General features: G+C 45.1%; 1 protein-coding gene across 2 annotated transcripts in view; it reads right to left on the minus strand.

Moving 5' to 3' along the window:
• LOC120829387 (plexin-A1) overlaps window positions 1-7,850 on the minus strand; it is a 181,092-nt gene extending 173,242 nt beyond the window's left edge. For both annotated transcript variants that reach the window (XM_078085495.1, XM_078085483.1), the window contains exon 1: window positions 7,609-7,850. The gene's annotated coding sequence lies outside the window, so the exon portion shown is untranslated. The remainder of the gene's footprint in view (window positions 1-7,608) is intronic.
• Between the last annotated feature and the right edge of the window lie 16,694 nt (window positions 7,851-24,544).

The following is a 24,544-nucleotide window of genomic DNA, read 5'->3' on the forward strand; positions in this document are numbered from 1 at the left end:
CCACATGATATTTCACACAACCAATTTCCCAAAACCACACACATAAACACTCAAACCCCCTATACGCACAGGCACAGGCTGCCATGAATACACACACACACACACACACACACACACACACACACACACACAACCACAGAGCAAAGAAGTGTATGTATGCAGCAAATGGCGCCGTTTCTCTCATTAGGGAGAAGGAGCTGCCTGCAGCAAAGCCTCCACTAGTCAGTCTGCTGAGATCTCTAAAATCAACAGCACTAGTCAGACAAGAGAAGGGGGGGGGGGCAGATACTGCATCTATGTTAAAAAACAGATGAAGGGACTGAATGGAGGAGATGGTAAAACTACAAAGAATAAAACATCTTTAAAACAGCGTGGAAACAAGGAGGTAGAGGCAGAGGGCTTTTCAGATTGCCTGATGTGACTTGTGCCTGTAGCCCACACGGCGAACCCAACAGTCCACTGATTGGTGCTTTTGGCTCATGAGTGAAGCGGATAATGCGGTTAGTTAACACGCAGATGTTTAGCAGGTTTAATGTTCACCAGGCTGGTGCGGCGTGTTGACATGCTAACATCCATCAAAGAAATTGCTGCAGATATTTGAGTCCGGAGCAGCATGAGCAAACAAAGACAAATCTGTGATAATGTGTGAATCGCTGAGACTGGACTCGAGTAAAAGTGAACTCCCGTCCCAGGAGACGTCTTGCTTGGGTTTTCTGGTCACGTGAGAGTGAATCCAGCGTGTCTTTCCTCCGCTTCCAGATGACTCTCTAGGACAGAACTAAATGTGTGAGGGCTTTCACACTGTACGAAACATTTAGATGCAAACATACCTCCCAGGGAGTGCTCCCCTTAATTGTACAAAATCCAACACATTTCACCTGCAAGTCTGAAAAAGAAAAGCTTGCTTATGTTGAAAAAGTTGAGAAGATCTTCACAACAACAACTTTTAATATCATCTATGGGGTCAAATTTAAATCCCCTCATTTCTCTTTTTGTCAAAGCCTTGTGAATATCCCAAAGGACGAGGTGAGAATGAAGGAACAAAGACACCAGGAGAGGATGAAACTAAATAATGACACACAATATCTAAATTGTGACAAAAGAGAGAGAAGTACAGATAGGCATTAAAAACGGGAAATAATAGAAAGCCCCATTAGGCAGAGGTTATTGAGTAAATCTATCAGCAGACAAAAGCTTCTCCCGTGGCTGTGTCACTGCTGCCTGCACACAACTCAACACTATCTCCCCAATTTTGGTCCATTTGCAACCCCCCGCGTCTGTTAAAAAGCTAAATTGCCCGTCTGCATCGCCTTAAAGTGGTTTGCCATGCAGGGAGGGTCTAGTAAGGTGGCGGCACGGGGGGCGATTTCCTCGGGCGCCTCCTACGACTGGGAAACCTCAAGGTGTTTAAAACGGATTTTGACCCCGGCGTTTCTCTTTGTTGTGCGCAAGTGGAAGCATTTACAATCAACGCTACACCGTTTCTGTGTCTCATCAGCCGCATCCTTCTCCCAGACAGAAAGCCGGGTGGGGAGCTGAGGTGTGGGGGGGGGGGTCTGGCATACAAAGGCGGAGGAAGAATGGAAAGTGGAGCTTGATTGGCGGAACTTTCGCTCCGGGAAGCTCAAAAGTGAGCAGAGGAAATAAATCCATCAACTCCGGCGAGTCTTCATACATCACAGCCGAGCCGAAGCCGCTACCGTCAAGCAGGAGTCAGGCACCTGTGCACTGCTTCTCCCTCCGATACGCGAGAGTAAGACGGATGTCCACTGGAGACGTTGGACCTCTCTGCACCGGGAGCCCCGTTAAGCAGTTTGGTGCAAAGCAGTCAGGCTAAATATTGAAGTGCTAGCGATAGACTAACTAGGGGGTGGGGGGGGCGACACCTGCTGTGGTGTCCTTGAGCAAAACGCTGAACCTGGAAGCCAAGAGGCACATGAGAGGCCGCATCATTCTCTGATCTCATATCTCTCACACACACACACACACACACGAAGACAAAACCGTACCGCCACGCATCCTTCACACATGCAGGTTTGTGTTTGACGAAGCACTCAACAAAATGAGATGAGCCTGTGTGTGTGTGTGTGTGGGGGGGGGGGGGGGGGGGGGGATTGAGGGGATGTCATTGTATTCACTGACTCAGCATTTGTGCACAGTCATTCCTCGTCATTCCACTGCCGTTTCCTCCCTCACCGGGGGGCCAAGTGCAACCTGCCAGCATCCCTCTCAAAATGTCTCGCTGTCTTTCTTAATTATTTCTGCAGCTAGAAAATAGTTTCTGCTGCCAACATGATGAGACACAAATCATACGAATGCATTTTTTTTTGTTTTCAGTTATATGCATTTGTTTGAGATGCCACACAGTTTGGAAAATGAACTGTCTCTGGACGGTAAAGTCTTTCACAGGGGGAGGAACCAAAAGGTTTTGGGCCCTTGAATGAAGTTAGACATTTAGGATATTGTGAACAATATAGACTTTGGGCTGCAAAAAAATATATATATGTAAAAGCAAGCGTTTGTTTGAATCTCCCATTTACACACGCTGGGTTCCCGGCAATTCACAGAACTTGTTAAGATTGGATTCCAAGGTGGGTTGCAAAATTACCAAATCCATTAGTCCATCTTCAGACAGAATGATGTATGGCTAACATTATAGGCAAAACACCCTGCCTGAGTTTTTGAGGGATTCTTTGTTTGCTATTGGATATTATTTGATCTGAGTTATTTTGCTTTTCAAAGGTTCGGACGCACATTCTCATTCAATTGAATGAGAATTGACTGGTACCATACCTTTAATGTTGCTGCCAAAAGTTTCATAGAATTGTTATGGACATTTCTATGAAGTTCTCATAGAAATGTTACGTTTTTTTTTATCCCTCTTGTCGTAACTCTGGTGCTCCCCCCTTCCTTTTCTTTTCTCTGCGTTTAGACCACTTAACATGTTCAGCAGGGCTGCGGTGTCATAGCGTTTCCCATCCCTACCACCTGCTAGATGTCTCTCTTTTCCCGCTTCATAAAGACAGCATTGAGCAAAGGCTCCACGTGGAGGAAGCCGGACTCGTCGAGCCTTAGATCTTTGGCTTCTCCCGATCCTCTAGTGTTCATTTGGTGCCAAGCGGCAGACATGGGCAAGGTGGTTCAAGAGAAGCCTGCGGCGTGCCATTTGTATTAATTCAGATTCAGAATTCAGTTTTGTCTCTCTCTCCAGGACTGTGACAGAGCGTACAGAGGCTTCACCTCAAAGTGCTTTACATGGGCTCGCCTGGGGAGACATCCAGAGGAACCAGACAGCACAAACTTACACATAGATTCTTTGGGGGCTTTCATCATGATAGAACCTCTCCTGGCACGGTAGGGCCAAATATTAGAGCTGTGAGCAGAACATAACAGCTGGCGGTCTTTCTGGAGTTAAACATACAGGGTGTGATGCCTCATGGTCGTATCGCCTCATCCTTCCTTCTGTCTGACTTTTGCATTTCCTGCTTTCTGGCCTGGGGAAATGATTTAACCACCAGCACTACAGAGACCAGATCACAGATTTGCATCCAAAAGCCATGTACGGAAGAAATGAGAACGAAGCTCTCCAACTCTGACCTTGGCCCAGAACTAAATATACACAAGGAGGGAAGGGGGGGTAGAGGAGGATGTCCAAGTGTGTGTGTGTCATGGAAATACGGGGACGTGCTGATGGGACTAATATCGCAAGCGCAGGAAATGCAGACGAGCTCAGAAATGTGGGTTGGTTCCGCTACAAACACACACACACACACACACACACACAATTATTTTGCTGCATCAACTGTTCAGACAGCACAGAACATAAGGCAGAAATTGGCCATTTGGGACAACAAACACAAGCTGTATGGTCTGCAGCAGCAGCAGAAGGTGAAAACGGTTTGCTGGAGTTCTTTTAATTGCTTGATAAAACAACTGCAGAATCATCCTTGCTCACACCGAAATAACTCCTCACAAGCCGCAGCTCTCGCTCGCAAATGCATGCGACGGCGACAATCAAACGGGCTCCTCGCAAGTCTTATTCGGAACGTGAGAAGCGGGTGTTTGCAAGCAGGCGGCGTGCAAAAAAGTGTCAGCCACCTCGCGGTTACCCGTCACATCTGTGTCGCCGTCTTACTAGAGAAACTGTTGCGGTCTGCCGGCCCCCGTTTGATCTGCCTCGGCCTTTCTGTGCGGAGGCTGCATCAAAAAGGTACCGGGGACTTAAAAGCGCCATCGTTTCACCGCTCTACCTCTTTTTTTCCCTTTTGCTCACATCTTCTCTCGCCCAACCTCTTCCTCCTTCTGTTCAGCTCAGACGGAAATTGGGAGTGTAAACACTTTGTCCCTGCTGCAAAAGAGAATGGCTCCTCCGCTGGAGGAGCACAAATACTCATGTTGACAACCATTTATTGCAATCATCCATTATTAATGTTGATAAAAATGTTTGTATAATTTACAGTTATTCTTAGTAGAGTGTGATGGATATTGCCTCTTGCTAAGTTGCAATGAATCATTGGCATGTACTGTAGGGGAGTGACAGTGCACACTCACTGCTACCGTCTGTTTCTTTAACTCCCAAAATCATTCTTTTCAAGATGATGGGGAAGCGGATTCTCTGCAATAACCAGCACGGGGCGACTGCTCTGGTGGCAAAAAATAAGTGCTATTGTATAGAATAAATAAACCCACCTCTCTCTTGATTTATTCCCTCAGTAAACATTATAAACACGAGTGTGTCTCAATCTCTAGTTGCGAGTCTTCTTCAATACAGCACGATATTCATTCAGTAATATTTAGATCCGTGGCGCCCAATTGGTCATTGAAATTGAGAAAAAATCACGACAGGTCACCACGCATGCGCAGTTTTTCACATTGACTTGGCTTTTAGCGTCGCCGATGTCCCCGTTGGCCGGTCCACGGGAGGTCCATCGCCAAGACTTGGACGATTGAAAAGTAGCTGAAAAAGTGTGGCCACTCCTGATTAAAATGGTCTTTTTACAGTATAGCAGAGCATAGAGAATATGCTTCAGGACGGGCTCACTGTGATTGACTGGTCGCTGCCTCGATGGAGGAGAAACCATTCACAAACACTGTTCTACCCTTCTTAAGTCTGAGCTAATTAGATTGCCTTCCAAGAGCAGTTAAAACAACTAGTGTTGTCTGAGGGATTAAACCTGGTATTTTGCCATTTAATATGAATTTACTTGGCAGTCTGTAGTCAGCCTCTATAGGCGAGAGTGTGGCTCCAACACTGCTCGGCCATGCAGCATTTCAACGCACTGAATAAATGAATAAAAACAACTCCTCCTTCCTCGGCCAAATGGCCGTTTCATTATATCCACGGCCACGTTGGAAGGACCCTTGTCGTGGGGGGTGTTTCTCAAATGGGAATCAGTTCAAACTGCTTTCAATCTGGTTTATTGGCTTTCTATTGCCACCCCTCCTCCTCCGTTTATCCATCACAGTCACTTGAGGTATGAAGCGGCTCAAAGCAAACAGAACCGCTGGGTGCGTCCCGGTCGCCGGCGGCTCTCAGCTCGGCTGGGGCCTGAGCCACTGACACGACACCGGGCGGAACCGCCCACCCATCCGTGCAAGTGTTTGCCCAAAACCGGAGACGGAGTCTACTCTCACTTGTGATGCGTTGCCGAGGAAGCTCCAGAAGGAGGAGACTTGGGGCGACAGTGAACTCAGATTGAGGCCGTTTATCTTAATACCCCCCCTCATAAAAAGTCGGACCTTGCAGTAATTTATGCATCAGTCGATCCCGGAACATCAGAAAAACACCACAGAAGATCTGGTCACTGTAGAACTTGCTTTAAATATGACTGAACCCTGGTTACAGGGTACAAAGGTGAAAACATAGAGAGCGCGAAGAAAAGATAACCCGCCAGAAGAAATTAAAAATAAAAGACTTTGAGAACAAACCGTGTCACGAGGTTACAGGCAGGCGAACACACGCAGCACGTGTCAGCGGGTACAACAGGAACCAGTATGTTCTACCGTTGTCATCGTGTCACTTTAACCAGGCGGGCAGTCAGTCAGCTCGGATGTCACGCCGCAGCCCCAAAGTGGAGGTGATGTTCAGGGTTTCATCCTTATCAACGAGCCCCAGCACAGGCACATCATGACACAGGCGCTCAACAGAGTGTGGGGGGGGGGGCGGATTTCTTACCCCCTCCACACGTCTCTAGCTCCCACATCGTTTCTCTCTCTCACACACACACACGCACACACACACACACACACACACACACACACACACACACACACACACACACACACACACACACACACACACACACACACACACACACACACACACACACACACACACACACACACACACACACACACACACACACACACACACGCGCGCGCATTATTGCGGGGTTCAGAGAGAGGAGAGAGATAAGAAGGGAGAGAGAAGCAGATGAGAGGAGATTCTGAACATGCAAAAGGAACACTCTTTCATCTCACACACACACACACACAACCTGGTGAGATTTCTTTCAATGTGCTTTGGCAGTCAAACCGGTGGCTTGGTGCCCGTAGTCTCTCAGAATCAGCCCGTCTGCCTCACCTACGCATATCACGTCAAAAATGCATAAGGTGACACAAAACTGTCAGGGCATGTTGATGTGAATCCAAAGCGATCTGTGTGTGTGTGTGTGTGTGTGTGTGTGTGTTTGTGTCTGTGTGTTGATGAGTAGGTGGGTTGGTGAGGAGCACGCGCACACACACGCCCAAGCTACATGCACTCACACGCGGGTCAAGCACTAACGTTACATGCACCAATAGACACATTCAAAGATGTGCATGTTGCATCTGAACAAGCACACTGGTACCAACTTGCACACACACACACACACGCGCGCGCACACCATGACACATTAGGACCGCTTACATGCACCAATATACACGCACAAGCACACGCGCAACTGGCGCAAAGAGTGCGTTCAAGTTTAAATCGCGTCTCCGGCGCAGATGCAGCGTTGCTCACATGGACACCGGGTTTAATCAAATGCGTCTTGGCTAACGATCCTACACCTGCTCCTCTGGCACTGCCGCGATGTGACATGCACCAAACACACCAAGCAGTAAAGCTCAGGCACGCGGGAGATCATAAAAACACCCCCCCCGCGGAGACACAAACAGCCTATTCATGCGGCCGCTTGTGCCTCCACAATGCGCAGTTCCTTTCCTGTGAGGAACTGCGATCCGTCACCGTCACACAACTTGGCCAATTCCAAGTAAACAACAAAAAAACGACATTTTGGAGCTGGTGTTCATGCGCAAACCTCCTCGTGCGTGCGGCTGCTTCCGTGCGCAAAACAAGCCTTGCGATGTTTCCAAGCACAAAGGTGAAATAAAAGAGAACGTCTACAGAAAGCCCCATTTCTCCCGCAGCCGCAGACCCGCTCCGCGTGTGCTCGTGACACCGCAGAGAGACACCGGTGGACGGGATGGAGAGGGAAGGGTCGGAGGAGGAGGAGGAGGAGGAGAGCAGGAATGTCACCGACATTTCGGATAAGGGACGAATTCTCTTCTTTTTTTTTCCCAAAATGACAAGCAACCACGAACCAAAAAAAGTTTGCCTGTACTTACTGCTCAAACCGCCCTTCGCGTTCGCCCTCCTTGGCATGTTTTGTCTTTTTAAGATGTCAGAGTTGCGGCAGAAGACATTTCCATTCCCGGCGGGCTTGTCAGAGAGCAGCGGCAGCAGCAGCAGCAGCAGCAGCACCGGTGTCCAGGCTCAGCTCTGCAGTTCCGTGCGCGCAGGACAGCAGCGATCAGCATGAATGAGGGGAGAGCTGCGGGTAGACGCCGGCATCCCCTGGTAGAGGGAATGAGAGAGAGAGAGAGACAGGGAGGGAGGGAGAGAGAGGCGGGGAGGTTAGTGACATGAGTGCGCCCCCTGGCGGTGGATGGTGGAGCGGCGGGTCGCCACACGCACCGCGCGGTGGCGCGCGTAGGTGGCGGCATCGGGCCCGAGGAGGGTCTCTCGCCGTGTGTTGGAGTCTTTGTCACACCGCTGATGGAAGGCGGCTCCTGTCGAGCCCGATGGGTCTCTGTTGTCATCGTATAACGCACGCAGAGTGGCACTGTCCTGGTTTTAGGCCTCTTATTTCGTGATGTTTGTGAATGTGTTTATTCACCCAAAATTGAAGCAACGTTCTGATAAAATATGTAACAAGGTTGTGGGTAAACTGAAACAAATGTTATTTCTATAAGGCAATGGGAACTTGACATGGATGAAATAGAGCTGAACAGACTTGAGCGACCACAAATATAAAGAATCGCAGATTGGACCGTTTTTTTTTTAAATAAAAAGGTGTAACACAACCAACTAAACTATCAATAAAACCGATCAGCAAAGTGTGTGTGGTGTTCTCTGATCTGATCAGTTACTCACGTTTACTCGCGTTGGAGCGGATTAAATGTACGTTTCCCGAAATCATTGCAAAGGGGAAAAGGGAGACTTCTGGGGAGATGCTTTGTACAACCGTAGAAAAGGACAAATACGAGGTGAGGTTATAGACCGGCCTTCAGAGGTCTGCTTTGACCTGCACATTGTTTTCTGCCTCAGCCGGACACGATGCTTCTCAAGTAGCAGCACCTTTGGCACTCGTACCTCAAATAATTATCAATTACAATAATGTAAGGCAAACTTGACAAAGTCTAATTGTACAAAAGTTGACTGAATGTGCGGGCTGTGAATATATGCTTATTCAACACTGCATTAACAGTTCATTTGTTGTTGTGGTGCAGTGAAGAAGCTCTGATAATAGCGCCGCATGCTAACGTTAAAGCCACCAGAGAGCAAACAAAGCTGGGAGTTAGCTAGAAACATAGAGGAGCATTTAATTGCTAAAAGGGCAAAAGCATTTCTCAAAGGAGTTGGTGGAGAGGAAAAAAAAAAAGAATTAGGAATAAATATTGAATTTAGTATGGAAACAAAAACTCCCGTTGGATGCTAAAGCTGCTTCATGGCAACTAGTTCTGTAACGTTAGCGTTAAATGAAGTTAGCCAACGCGTTAGCTAACATAACTCAATACACTTCACTTTATTGAGTTAATGCAACTCCTTGGTCCCCTTGTGGCCAAAATATCAAAAAGTAACTGGTTTAGTATTGTTTTACTAAACTACATACCACAAGCTCCCGACATTATTTGTTATATTGGACCATTTCCCCAAAACTATCATACCTTGTCAGTGGGTCTGATGAAGGTAATCAACGCAGCTGCAGAATCGTCGCAGACTGAGCGCATTTCAGGAAGCTCTTCGTTTTTGGGAGTTGGTGCACATTCACCATTTTTACACCAAGTAACAACTCTTTTCATGTCAAATATTTGGCCACAGCCATGTTTCTGTCCATGTCTCTCCATTCGGATTAAATCCTCAGCACCGCAGCATATCATGACTCATCAATTAACAGGGACTGGATTCCATTTAGCTCCTTCAGTGTCATGATCCTGGCAATCACCACTGGGAAATTTGAATTGAATGTAGCCTTGATGTCATCACACAGATCTGAACACAAAATCGTAAGTAAGAAAAGTTGTTGTTCACAAATGCACAATATAACTGGTTAAATCAAAACCATCTCTGGCTGTGGAACTTCCACTGTAACCCTTTAAAACCCAACAGGGGACTCTGGGAACAGGGGAAACATGTTGATGTGCACCATGAAGGACGATGCAATGTTGGTGTTTGTTCAAGCGCCATCATTTCTTCTCATGTGCAGGACTGGCGTTTATCCTGGGCCTCTGCTATGACCTTTGCGGTCTCCTGGTGCATAATAAATGATGATATTCCAGCCCATATTAGTGATGACTAGAGAGTTTTCATATGGGGCAATGGGGTGTCGGGTTTCCCGCAGAGGCAGAGGATGCGGTTATGTATATATAATCCTGCGCTGCTCACATTACTGTGTTTGTGCATTTGTGTGTGTGAACATCCTTTCCGCTAATGCTGCATTAAATTTGCCTGAGAAATCGGAAGTCTGAGCTGGGAATGACGTCACACCTGGGTCAATCGCATTCCAGTCCAACAAGTTGGACAGTTTAAGTCAGGTTACCCTATGTTAAGCTTATGCACAGCTTGGTTTCGATGCACTGAGAAACCATCTGGTATTGTGAGTCTTGATGGGGTTGGTCCGACTCAACAAGTTGGAAATAAAACATTACAAAGCGTCGCAATTTAAAATCCAACTGGTTCCAACGGCCATGATCAAAAAGTGTCCCTGTTCATTTCTCAAAAAAACTGAGTCATCCGCATCTGCCCTGTTGTGCTTGTTCAGCTGGAATCTTTATCAATACAAATCAGTGCCGTATTAAGTGTCTAGAGAAAGGCCTTTGGTTGTTGAAAAGCGGGAGCCAGATCCAGCTGAAGGTTATAAAATTGCTCGAGCTGCAAGGGTACAACGGCTCGCCGCTGCCATTCAATCAGACTTCTTTCTGCGACCAGAAGAGCCGCCGCCTGGTCGGCGTGAGAGAATTCAAGTTTAAATCGCTTCCGCATTGACCTCACAAGGTAAGAACAGAAGGATTGGACCCGGTTTAGTATGAAAAGAGTGACAAGGTGCATTGCTTTTTTGCGACTATTCAATCGTTTTTAAATGTATTTCCAATTTACCAGGGACAGACGATGCATCAAATGATTCTTCCGGGAAAAGAAAATACATACATCTATTTTGCATTTTCTTTTATCTTCTTAAAACCAAATTCTGCAGCGAGCAAAAGAGCCCTGCGTCCGATGTGGGTCTTGCTGGGTTTGCATGTCTTGTCAGCATGTCACTGAGCACGGTGTGAATGAAAATGTGTTTGATCCACTCGGCAATCTCTCTCTCTCTCTCTCTCGCTCTCTGTCTGTCCCTCATTTTTGTGGTTTGCTTGTATCTCCCTCCATCTCTTTCGACTTTCCAACAGAGCCTTGATCAGCAACGTCCATTTCATCCAGTAAACTGATGCCAAATCATAATTAAAATCTCCACAGAGAGAGACGCCTGAAAAAGAAGCTAATTAGCTGTTTTTTTTGTGTTTTTGTCGCTTTCTTTATGACTTAAAGAAACAAATCAAATTAACTCTCAACTTTTGTGCTTAAAAAGCCCAGGGGTCGGTGTGGCTCGGTTGAGATCGGGCAGATTTCCTCTTGTTTCTATGTTGAAGTTCCTTTTGTTTCACCGACAAGAGTCTGTCGTCTTCTTTTTCCGCTTTTGATCAGTGACAAAATCAGAGTGATCCCTCTGTGAGAGCAAATGCAGCTGCAATTACAGAGAGAGATGAGAAGAGCAGTAGATGGGAAAAGAGGAACGCCAGCATGAGGGTGAAGAAGGGATGTACGACCAACGTACGAACGGCCTTCAGTTCTTTTCACTTGTTTCGTCTCTGCTTGATCTTTACCGCACATGTGAGGCCCGCCTACGCACGCTGACACACACACACACACACACACACACTCTCACGAGCGAATGCAGAGGCCGGACTCCTGCCGAACTTCCTCCTTTTGTCTCCCCTGTATCCGTCTGAAATTACAGCCCGGCCACAGACGAGCGGCAGGGGAGGCTGCTAATGCTGCTGGACAAGTGTTTGCAGGAGAGCCGATGGATAGCAGCCGGAAAGAGGGAGAGCAAGGTGATCTGCTCCATGCTGCTTCCAAGACCGCAGAGAGACGGAGGCTAAAGCTGCCGTCCACTTGCAGCTTTGCAGTTTGTGTCAAATGTTCGTCCGTAGAATATGACCGGCCATTTATATCGAACGCCTAAAAGGTGTTTTTCTGTAAAGTAGTGATGAATTGTAACAGAGTACCGATGGAAAGCGTCTCCCTCGTCACCCCATTAAGTGAAATGGGCTTTTGTTGTAATGGACCATTGACGGGGTTTCCCTCGCAGTTTCGCCTCAGTCTCTCTGTTGCGCTGAATCGATGCTGGCACGCTGGTGTTTAGCTTCTTCCTCATCTTGTCTACATTGTAATGAGACTGTGCCGCTCATCATTACCTTCAACTCAGATGTGTCGCAGTGAGAATGGGCTGAATTGGTGAAAGGGGGGTTATTACAACTCGTATGTAGATTTAGAGGAGACTTTTATTTTAAAATACTTGATAGTGAATGTTTTTCAAAAGCCCTTCTTTTGACTTTGCTTTGCAGTCTGTGTGCCATTAAGTTGTAGTAATGTAAAGTGAATCCGTTTTGACATGGAGCAAACCTTTTATACATTGTTATGCAAAGATGATTTTTTAAGCAAATGCGTGGCCAGAAAGTCTTCCAAATTAAACAATATACATATTTAGTAGATTCCCTGAAGAACAACAAAGGGAAGCTTTAAAGGGAAACAAAAGGAAAGGAAACCTTTTTAGTGTTGCAGCACCACTATGGCTAAAGTCCGGTTCGTGGTTTGGTTTCAAAGTGAGTAGACTATTATGGGAAAGATGGTTTATCTGTAACTGAAACTAAATCAAAACTATTGGACCTATAGTCATCATTGTCAAAACAAGAGGTGGAGAAGAAAGCATCATTGACTGTCGCTAGGGAACGGGAAATGAAACGGGAAAAATAAGACTTAAAATAATCTCGACCTTTGTACACAACTGGGTTAATTAAAATAGGAGTGAATGTTCCTGTAAAATAGTTTGTGGTCTACAATCACAAATTGCTGGTGCACACACAGAAGTACACGCTTACTTTCCTTTCATACAGTTCACATTTACATTTCATCTCGGCCTGCGCTGATTGTGGTGTACAAACAAAAGGGCAGTGCACGTACGTGCGTGAAGGTGCGTGTTCTCCACTCAGTGGCAGATAAGCACACAGAAAAGTTGCCTGGTGTTGATTTATCAGATGCCTGTGCAGTTTTATCATCCCTGCTTTTATGCACATTCCAAAGATTGTTTTATTATGTAACATTAACATTTGTAAAGTGTCTTTGGTACTATAAGGGGCGCTATATAAAATTAAAGTATTATTATTGCATAAGTTTATTATCATAGCAATTACATACTCACATCTGCTCTGTTCCTTTGTGCAGTGGATATTTCACGTTACTATAATCCTTTGAGTGGAAGAATTGCCTCCTGAGATTAATATAGCCGCCTCGGAAAAATTGACAACATTTTTTATCATTCAGGTTAAAACAACAGTTTTTGTCACGGTGCTTGATCTGAAATATTGGAATCTCATTATTCTGCTCACTGAGTATGAATAAGACCAGTAAGCCTCCGAGAAAGTCTAAAAACCATTTCCTCCACGTTCATTCCAATTACACGCTGCGTCGCGTGTAAACACAAACTTCATCAGATCACTTGATTTTGAGCTCGGATTAACGGCTCATTTGGAAACTTCACTTCATCCTGTGATGGTTGTGTTACTGTAGCTGCACGTAGACGCTGCTTGTGCTATATCCATGCAAATGTGTACGCAAGCACAATGCTGCAAGAGCAGTACTTCAGGTGTGTACCAGTAAAGAATGACTCATGAATGCTCTCACATAACGTGGGCTCCCCTTCACCGACGTCACCACATAAAACTGACGCTTTCATGTTTCGAAACTTTTCCCGATCACGCTGCTATGGCTCATTGGCTCTGAAAGGTATAACCGTTGTCATTAAACTTGGTTTGGCATACCTGTGGGGCTGCAAAATAGGAGTGATTCTGGAACAAAATAGATATGTGCGAGTGACACACCAGGGGAGCGGGGAAATGAAAGTATAATGGAAAAAATGCTGTTGATCATAATTGCCAGTGGTAAAATTGCTGGTCGGCATTTTCTCTAAAATTTCCTTGTGTGTTACCGTCTACGGGGGATCCCACATCTGTAATTATTTCTCCAGGAAGGGATTCGGCTTGAACTTCAATATCGCCCCCCCCTCCTGTCCTATCTCCCTCTCTTTATCCCCCCCTCCCCCCTGCTCCGGACCAATTTGGGGTGGCGAGGCGATGGTTATCTAAATGCAAAGTGATGCTGTAATAGCACTTACGAGGAGGCGCAAGCGACTGGTGAGACGCGGAGATGGAGGGATGGGGGGAGAAGGAGGAGGGGTTATCACTAAGAAAGAGACACATAGAAAAGAGAGGTGAACGGAGCAGGTTCAGCTTGTCTGTGTGAGAGAGAGAGAGCAAAATAGAAGCAAAATAGAAGCAAAAAAGAAGCAGCTGGGAAAGGAGCGATAAAGAGGGAGTTGAGGAAAGAAGGTAAAGTGGAGTCTGAGGGCCAGGAGGTGTTTACTGTTATTCATTGTAGGTACACGGTTGTTGGGTTATTATTGTAACACAAACCATATGTGTTCTTATGTTGCCTAAAATCCTTTCACATCATTAACCTCATCTGATCTGACAGAAAACATATATTATAATAAAACTTTTTTAATGAATAAAATATGCATGCAAATTACCAACAAACTTGTGAAGAGTCAGTAGGTGGAGACCAAAACAGAGCTGCGAGGGGAAGTGACTAACATGTGTCAGCAACACAAGAAAACACAACACTGCTTTGTTTCAATGACACCAAGTGGCCCAAAAACGATTTTTAGATATTCAGTTGACATTTGGAATTAAATATTGATATTTTGGATTCCAGAAATACATTCATAGTCCCCAGAGGATGCATTGTTTGATCACCTGCTCTTCCATTTTGCAACATTTTCACGTTAAATGTTTGCCAGGCTAATTAAACGAGTCTCAGTTGAACCATATGGTTTGTGCTAATTTAAAAATGGTAGCATGCTAATGCACAAAACTAAGTCATTTTCCTTTAAGTTAACCTGGAAAAACCTTCGCTATAGCAGTGGGAGATCAGAAAACATTATTTTCAATGTCTGGAAGACACTGACAGATGATGTCTTTTATGGGTTTTCATTCCAGTTTGCTTTGCTATACTTGCTTCTGGCAACAAGTAGCACTGGTGTCTTATCTCTGATGGTGAATAGAAGTTGAGCCGAAATGAGAATAAGGAGACGGCGAGAAAGAGGAGACAGATAGGTTCAATTAGATTCACACAATGAGCAATAAAATTGAACTGAAAAACATGTAGGCGAGGAAGCAGCATGAGGCTGGGAGAGCAGGCAAAGTGGGAAAAGAAGGGACTTTATTCACCCAAGATATTTATAAATTAGAATGGGTAACACAATCAAACAGTGACAACTCAGAATAACTAAATAATTGTTACGTATTAACAGAAACTACCCCAAAACAACATGTGCTCTGCTGAAAAGAGAGACAGATCTGCAGGTTCATACTATGCAGGTCAGTCCGTAGCTAATTGCAGGGGGGAAGACATTCCTCCTCTGTAGCTCTGAGGTAAATGCTGCTGACAGCCCCCCTCTCGCTGTTGGAAAATGGAACAGTCCAATTAACCAACTGACCTGGGAAGGGAGGATGGTCGGCTGCAGACCACTGACAGCAAAATGTTATTTATGTCATTCTATGGATAGGAGACGTTTGTTAAGTGGTTTTAAGTTTTGTTAAAAATGTTAAGTGGCTGGAAATTGGCCAACCGATGGACTCTCGACTACGGCTCCATTTCCTTGATCTTAAGTTTCTAATTGGACTGCAAATACTGAGTCTACGGTGCTGCTGCTATTGGATTACTTCTGGCTGCACTGGAACCAAACAATGTCCTCTGCCCGAGAGGATCCGTGGTCGTCATAGCGATAGCATATTGCGAGGCCGGGGTACCATAAGATGCATAAGGTACCTTAAGCTGCTGTCGGAATCGAACTTTGGAACTCTTTGAAAATCAGCCCATTGAGTTATGCCGCAGCTTACTTTTTTCACTCACTAGTTCCTCTCATATTTTTTTAAAAGAAATGTTTCAAACGATATTCAACCCCAAGGAACTCGGAGCACGTTTGAAGCCGAATATAAAGAACCAAGGTTGCTCAGAATGAGCTGAGACCGTAAGTTTGTACAGCTTTTCCATGTGCTGCCGTAATCCTTTCAGAGCCTTTTCACTCCATACTATGGACATCCACAATGACGTGGCTTCACTTACAAAGGCAGACCTTACTCAAAGGAGGAGTCATGCGATTGAGGTGGCAGTCGCAATTTGTGTGCGCTGTGTACAAGTGCTTTCAGCGAGAGGGAGAGTGAATGTCAGGGTAAAACGTGCAAAGAGATTTGGTTTTAAAGAGACAAAGAAAAGGCACCTCTGTGCATTAAAATCAGTCACTCTTGCCAAGGTTAAATCCTTTGTCTCCTAGCTTCACAAACATTGCTTACAAACAAGTTTGAAACTCCCAGAATACAGAAACGGCAACCGGCACAGCATAAAAAAACACCAAATACTGTGAAACATTCAAAAAGGATGGTTCATTTTTTGAATCCAATATATGTGAATGTGAAAGATACTTTGAATAACTTTTTGTCTGAATTTCAATTGCTGGTTTAAGGCACAAAAATATCCAAAATGGTGGAGATTTTTGCTTCAGTGGCCAACAGTTGTGTGTAGAAACGAATGGAGAGGAGATGGATCTTGGTGCTGCCTATCACAGGGCTTTCGGGTTGGATCGCGTTGTTACTATGAAGGCCTAATCTTCCGGCATACCAGACAATAAACTAAAGCCTTAGTGTTTGCAGTGAGGTGTCACAGGGTGTCGTTCAGCCGCAACTTCTCGTCCCACCGTGCATTCCCATAACCCTGCTGAGCATTTGACACTATGTAGTTTTTACGGATGCTCCGAGAGGCGGACAGACAGACATGTATTGATATATTATTGATTATCCAATATGAAAAAATGATATAAGAAAAGAGACGGAGCTGTGTGTGATGTAATGAAATGGGAGAAAAAAGGTGAGAGATTGAATCCAATCTGAATTTGGCTTTAGGTTGGATTTCACAGGGCAGGTATGATCTTTTTTTAGACTAACACAGGACATTTGCCCATGTGATCTGAAAGGGAAGTTAACCGGGTTCTATTTCTCAACCCATTCAAGGGGTTTTGCGGAGGTTATCTTTTAGTGCAGCGATTCCCAAAGTGTGGGCCGCGAAGGTACTGCAGGTGGGCCGCGAGAGGTCATTTACAAAAAATAAATAAATAAAATGTTTTTGGAAAGTTTGAAATTAATATAAAAATATTGCTATTATTATATTATAATATTATTATTAAAATAATAAGGTTCTCGCTCGAAACGGCTGCTCTTGTCTGCCTGTCGTTGTTCAACTAAAGGCGCCGCCAAACAAAACAATGTCAAATGCGGCGCCCTCTTGTATTATTAAAGTAAATATATACGAGCTCCGGAGAAAATGGGATACAAAACATACATTGTCGGTTAATACATTTTTAATCAGTTAAATTCTTAAGGTCATTTAATCATCCCTAGTTTATGTTTTGATCAGAGTTGTGATTAAAGGTTTGGGTGGGCCGCAAAATATTTTCAGATTTCAAATTGGGCCGCGGCATTCTTGAGTTTGGGAACCGCTGCTTTAGTGTAAACATTTTTACCTGACAGTTTGATTGTGCCGTTCCTCCGCAAATGAAGTTAAAAATGTGTCGCTAAGAGGACATGAGCTTACATGTGCTGACACGGCAAAGGTCCTACTGTGTGTTGAACAAAGTCACAACCAATCAAGTTACTTGGTCACCATGTGCTTAAAAATCTGGACTTAGATAGATGACAAAAGTTTCTTTTGTACTCGCACACAAGAAATGCTCGCAGCCCAAGTTCAAAACGTCAACCCTTTTTCTTAAAAATGACATTCTTGTTCAATTAAATGACAACACAGCATGAGACACCTTGAAAGCTTTCCCAGTGTGTAACCAGGAAGCATTAAAGCCAACACCATGCGAGGACTGTGCCATGCACGCTTAACCCTCCATTCTTGCTTCCTTGGACTGACTGACAAGCACGTTGGCAGGGAGAGCTTTAAAAAAAACACAAGCCGATGGCCGCTGCTTGATTTTGGATTTTTGAAAACGCATAGGCCCCGTCGACGTCACAGACGTCAATGGATCTGGGTTGCCTTACCTCTGAAATTGGAAAAATAAAAAATAACATTCCTAGTGAACATCAGTGAACAGCCTATTACATTCTGTGTGTGGTGAGACAGAGAATTAAAAAAAAGGGAGAAACATCCAGGAATCACAGCACTATTACCTGAACTTTACTTTATGGCCTGACAGCTTGATAAGTACTTCTGCAGCACAACCTGCCTATTTAAAGTTTGATGAAGGAGGGAAGTTAATGAACCGGTGAACTCTCTCTCTCTCTCCCTTTGCGATTCCACACTCTTATTCTCCCTTTACTTTGCTCTGAATGAAAGTGAGTCGAGATTTTGTCCATTAAAAAATCTCTCTGGGAAATTAATAGAAATAATTTTAAAAATCCCATCCCGGGCCGCCCTCTGAATTGTTGCACAAATTAATCCCCTTTCCCAATTCCATCATTTGCCTCCAGCTCCCATTTCAGAATTATCCCATTTCAATTATTTCTCTCCCTTTCTCTAATTTGTAGTCACCATTGGACACATATCAATGGTGAGGAGTCTGGAGAGGAGAGAAGAGGAGTGAATGCGTTATTAATTGCTCTGATATGGATTAGATGTGAGCATCATGCCCCTCCCCCACCCCCACAATCACATTTCAATTAATAACGGCCAGGCTTCGCCTCAAGATCTGCTTCCAAGATGATTGGCCTGTCAGTCAGAGCTGCTGGGGAGCAGCGGCGATTTGTCACCGCTTTCCTCTTCTCTTCTCCTTTCACAATCGCTCACTCTTGTTTCTACCTCCTCCTATCTGCCTCTTCACCCAGGTATTTCCCTTTTTTATATCCTCGAAATCAGGCCACATTTCAACCATTTAATCATTTTCCCCATGATAGCTCCGCCCGCTTTGAGAAGGAACGTCTACTTGTGTGTGTGTGTGTGTGTGTGTGGGCGGATCAGGTTCTCTCCTCCACGATACGACACCTTTTGAAAAGCAAACCTCCTTACGCAACATTTCAAATGAGATGGGAGACAACATTTTCTTCTAAGGCCCATGTGCTCTCATGGCGAACCATACTTCATTTCTCTTTCTCCTCTACGAGCGATCTTCTGTTGTCACCTGCTCCTGTATTTGAGACCGTTCTGATGCGGTTGAGGGTTCATGGTACCAGCCATGCTACACCCTCTGAACATGAACTCCGTCACTTTGTCTGTCGTAATAACAGCGTTAATGGCTGAAAAAGGAGATTTCGTTACTTCCCAATGTTCACCAACAGAAGTCCCAGTTCCTGACAATCTCTCCGCGAGCCTAATGTCGCTTTGTCAAACGCAAAACAAAGATTACTGCCGGTGTTTGTCACTGAACTTCAAATTGTATTCATTTACACTGCTCATCATTGAAAACAATTACCCAGTTTCCACATGGCAAGTCAAGTAATCAGATGGAGGAAACGCAGAGGTGTTTAAACCCTCTCTCGATTAGTGATGTGCAGAATGGCATGAAAAACATCAGCAGTTTGTAATACATGTTATCAACTGACAAATATACCTTAAAGTCACATGGAGTCTTCAGCTGTGGTTCCACTTAGGGTCGTGCTCAGCGCCCAGTTTCCCAGGGTCCTCCTGGATGTCCGGCACTAACGGACACGGGGTCTCTGTGGAAACAGACGCAGGCCACGCACTTTGTGAGGGTCGTGAGTGAAAATGGAGACGGTTTATTACACATTGATGATGTGAGGGAAACTCCTGTATGTTGTGATAATGTCATGCAAAGAAAGGAAGAACAAGACAGCTCAAGTTCAGCCTAAAGTCATCAAAAGTATGACTCCAGTCTCAAGTCTCATCTACTGAATAACAAATGATTGTGCATTGATTATTGCTGATAAAAAAATGACATTACTATAAAATGTTACTAGATAATGTCCCTCCATCAAACACTGCTCATATCTGGCAATCGACTGGACATTATGGAAAAGACATGTATTTGAGATTTCAGTTTTCCTCTTCTTCCCTTCCTTCCTACACTGCATTCTTCTTCTTCCGTAGAAATTGTAATTCTCCTCTTCCCCCATCTATGATGTATAATGCAGAGGGACTGCACGCAATCTCTAAAAAGAGAGCTTCTTCAAGTACATCATTGTTGCGCCTACAAATGTGTGTTTTTCTGACAGAAGGTGAATTATTCTTCTACCAATATTGTGGGATTACAGCACTTGTTGTAGAGTCTCTGCAGATGGCTGGCAAAGCCTGCAGGCATTTCATTGAATATATATATATATATATATATATATATGTGTCTCGTGGTGCTTTGTTTTTCTTTGTGCCTCATTTGGTGTAGAGAGAGGGCAGCTCCTGCAGGAATAACAGCAGCCTGAGACGTGTGCTTCTCTACCGGCGTGTTAGTGAGGTCAGGTCAAAGGTCATGGAAATCAAGGTTATTCAGACACGTTTTTTCCTGGTGTCCATCTCCGGATCTGTTCGAGGTCTGACCTCCTCTTTAGTTGAGGCAAAGAGGTAATAAGTTCCCACACGATAATCCTTAGAATACTTTATCACGAGTGGATGCAAACAGATCATTGAGCACCCTGTACTGCTGGCATCTGTTCTAAGCTTTCCGATCAATCCACATATTTGTTTTTGGGGGGGGTTTGTCTTACAAGCTTGCAGCCTCGGCCTTTCACTGGCATACTGAACATTTTTGACATGTAGTTATCCCAACAGACACGGTGGGAAATGGGTTTTTCACACATCTGGGGATGGAAATGACAAGGAGACAAATCAATGTCTTGTTTTTGTTTATTGGAACAATTGTTCCCTTGTAACCCCAATATGACACATGCTTTGTGCCTTTTTTATCCATATTTCTATAAATGCATTGTAAAAACACAAACAGGTCTCAAAGAAAATTATATTAAGAAGTGGAGGATTTTGAAGTGGTTCCTCTTATATGGACTACAGTTATCTGCATCGTACATTTTTCTGCATCTTTGTTGCATTTCCTGTTTCTGTCAAACAGGATTTCCCAGAGAACACTGTACACCGAGCCAACAAGATGTTTTTTGCATTGAATGCGCTTATTGTAAGTCGCTTTGGATGAGAAGTGTCAACTAAACGAAATGTAATGCCTTGCAGCCGACATCACTGACAGGAGGGCGAAAGCTTCAACAGTGAAGCCTGATACAGTGATACTGTATTGCAGGTAGGTGGTTGCTGATTCTGCAAACAGCAACTTTTTAGTTCTGTTTTGAACTGAATTAAACCAAAATGTACCACCGATCAAGTGGAACACTAAAAACTAATTTGATTATTTCCGATGTGGGCCGATGCCTTAAGCTCAGCGAAAAAACATTCAACAATTCATGTTACAACTGGTCACTTCTTTGTTTTGTTTCTTTTGAGCAGAATCAGAAGAATATTCATACAAAAAAAGCATTTACCAATTCCTATGCCATTTTCTTTTCTGTGACCGTTAAGCAGTGCCGGATATCTCCGTAGCTAACAAAGTTACTCACACAAACTCGCACAAACATACCAGAACAACTGTAATTGGATACAATTTTACTGAATAATGTGTAATAACTCCAAAGGAGAGATTATTAAAGTCGTTGGGACTCTGTTTGGCAAAGAATAACAGACGGGGAGAGCGGAAACAAACTGTGAACACTCACCCTTATCTTGGAAAGGTGCGGAAGTGCTCTGATTGACAAGCCAGGTGTCCCCTCCAGCTCTGCCTCACCCACCACCCCCCCACTCCCTCCCCATGGAACAGCAAGCACGCAGCTGAGCTTAAAGAAACAAGAATGTGAGGAGAAATGAGAAAATCCTCGGCCTATCTCCTTCTGGCTGAGTGGCTGAGCAGCGCTCTGCTCTTTCCCTCTCTCCCTGACTCACTCCCTTTCTTTATTAAAAAGAAACACATGTAGTGTCGGGGCGTCCAAGTATGAAATTCAATTCTCATCCCCCCCCCGTGTTCTTATTAAAGCCGCTACTATCACGGCAGGCAGGCGGGCGGGCCTGGCCAGCACCGCTCGGCTCTGCTCCGCTGTGTGGGCACATACAGTACCGAGGGCGGAGGGGACGGGGAGAAGGGTGGGAGACGGAGAGAAAGGAGAGTACGGTGTGAACAAGGCAGCCGAGGATTGTGGCGGTCGGCAGCGGGGCGCCAGAGGGGCCTAATTTGCCCAAAAGGCAGCTGAGCCTCTTATGCCATTTAACCAGGACGTGCTCGACTTGGCGCTATGGTTTGTATCCCGGCCCAGCAGCGTGCACAGAATCATTTGCACATTGGACAATGCAAAGAAATTGCACAGCGCGTTTGCATCACTGTAACAACATTGTCCATGATTGTGACGCAACAACTCTAAAGCCACCAACGGAAGCTCTGCTCTCACTCGAGGAAAGTTTTGTGACAGTTGCTTTTCTTTTATGTGGCAAATCACACTGCTGAGGGTTTTGTACATTGATGTGCTTACAACAAATAAAACTGGGTTCATTGGCGCTCTGCAGCAGAATCCCATTTCTGGATCTCCAAAGTGGAGAAAACGAGTGTGAAGTGCTCTACAGCAACAGTTCAGTGAAGTACAGAAGCTTAATTACTGGGATTGGGGTGTGACCGCAGACACACCCATCAACAGCATAGGTCATTTGCATTTAGTGCTAAGCTAATATTAGCATGCTGACTTTACACTATGGACATGGTTAACACTATCCTGCAAAAAATCAACATGAAGGCATTCTGGTTGTGAGGATGTTGCCGTGGCAACAATAGCCTTTAGCTCCTAACAACAACTCAAAAGGAGCTCTGGAGGCTTCAAATATACAGGTTTTATATGCATAGCGGCAGTGTATTGGGCTTCTAAGTGCTGGCAAATTGATGATCACACTGCAGCATGATGCCCAAGAGCATCATGGGTAGACGCTGACTTACTTAGGACTTACGCCGCTGCCCCCAGATGCTAATGCGACCAAGCTTGTGTAGACGCATGAGATGATCTACATGTGACACGTTGAAAACACTGACTGAAAGATGGCGTTAAAATAAACAGACTTCATAGCGGGACAGCGCGCCTCAACGTGAGATTTTTTTTCAATTTCTTAAGCAGGCATCTTTGGCATACTTTAATATTTGCATTTTCAAAGGCATTCCGCGCAGTTTCCCAACTTTAGCGGTTGCGCTCGCAGGCCTTTAATCACGGAAAGAAAAAGAATCGGAATTGTCAAACGCTGTTGGACCCTTTCTGCTGTAAATCTCCCCCTTCTCCTTCCCCACAGTAAATACACAGTCGGGGTCAGTTGACCCTGTCGGTGCCTCAGAGAAAACAACGCGTTGTGGCTAAACTATTCTGACAGGCCTGCCCTTTTTACACATGAGGAAGAAACAGAAGGGGCGGGCGAGCAGAGAGATGGATGGAGGAGTGAGAGAGGAGGGAAAGGTGAAGCGGTGACGACTCGGGGTCACGGTGGCCCTCGGGAAAACAAGTGGGGTTACGGCCGCGGGGTTGACTGTGTGCGGCTGGCTGGCTATTAGGCAGAAGGTGTCACACGCTGGCTCCGATCGAAGCTGCGTGGCTGGCTGGCAGGGTTTCCGTTGATTCGGTGGGCGGCTGCCACGCGGGCCTGCTGGCTGACAGGGCGCTTTGACGGGCATAAAGGGTCCATCCTTCCTTGTTGATGGCGAGTTTGCTGTCCGTGCTATTCATTTTTCACCCCGTGTATTTGTTGATGTGGGTGAGGCTCAGTTGTGGCCGGCGTACAAGCTGTGCAGAGAGCGAGGCCCTTAAGCTTTCACCCGCCAGCAAAAGAGTACCGGCTGCAGCATCGGCAGAATCCTGGTGTGCCGCAGATCACTGTGCCCCACTCTTTGTTGCACTACATGGACATGTGCTTAATTTGTTCTGCCAAACTGTACAATCAGTGAAACCCTATGAGGCGAAGGAGTACTTTCATTTTGTGAAAAACACACTTAGCCTTTTCAGATGACAAGACGCAGGGCGCTCTTGGCGTTAATTGTGAAGCTACTGCTGGCAGCTAGTTAGCCCTTTAAGCTAAACGAATAAACTTAACGCCTTAAGCAGCTGAAACAACTTTGATCGACACATGTCCATCCAAATCAACTGAGAGGAGGGACGTCATTCTTGTATAAAAGTCCAGACCCACGGAAGCAAACTGCCCTTGCTTCCTCCTTTTTCATATCTTTTTCACTGGCTCTTATTGGCTTCTTTCAGAGCTCAGAGCCTTAATCCTCAGGACAACATTGACACAATTGCAACCGGTGATACATACACCATCGGGCTTAAACTTCACCCGTGTAAAATGTAAATCAAACCCTATTCCAATATTTGTTTTACGAATGTAGCCAACTGGAGCTGATTTGACTTATTATTTACACTGCTATCGATATACGGTGTAAGATGAATAGGTACAAACTGTATTTATACATCCTGTCTGCAGGAGTTTCTTATTAGTAGCTCTGTCTGATATTTTGAAGCTTACAAAATGTTATGGGCTGATGTATTGAGTTATGTCACAGATGTCACCATCTCAAAGCAAGCAGCCAAGCAAGCAGGTACATGATAGATGAAAATGGAGGCAGTAATTAAGGCCCTGATGAACAGACCCATGAGAAGA

Source organism: Gasterosteus aculeatus, chromosome 2 (genome assembly GCF_964276395.1).
Source record: "Gasterosteus aculeatus chromosome 2, fGasAcu3.hap1.1, whole genome shotgun sequence".
In the NCBI taxonomy this organism is placed as follows: Eukaryota; Metazoa; Chordata; class Actinopteri; order Perciformes; family Gasterosteidae; genus Gasterosteus; species Gasterosteus aculeatus.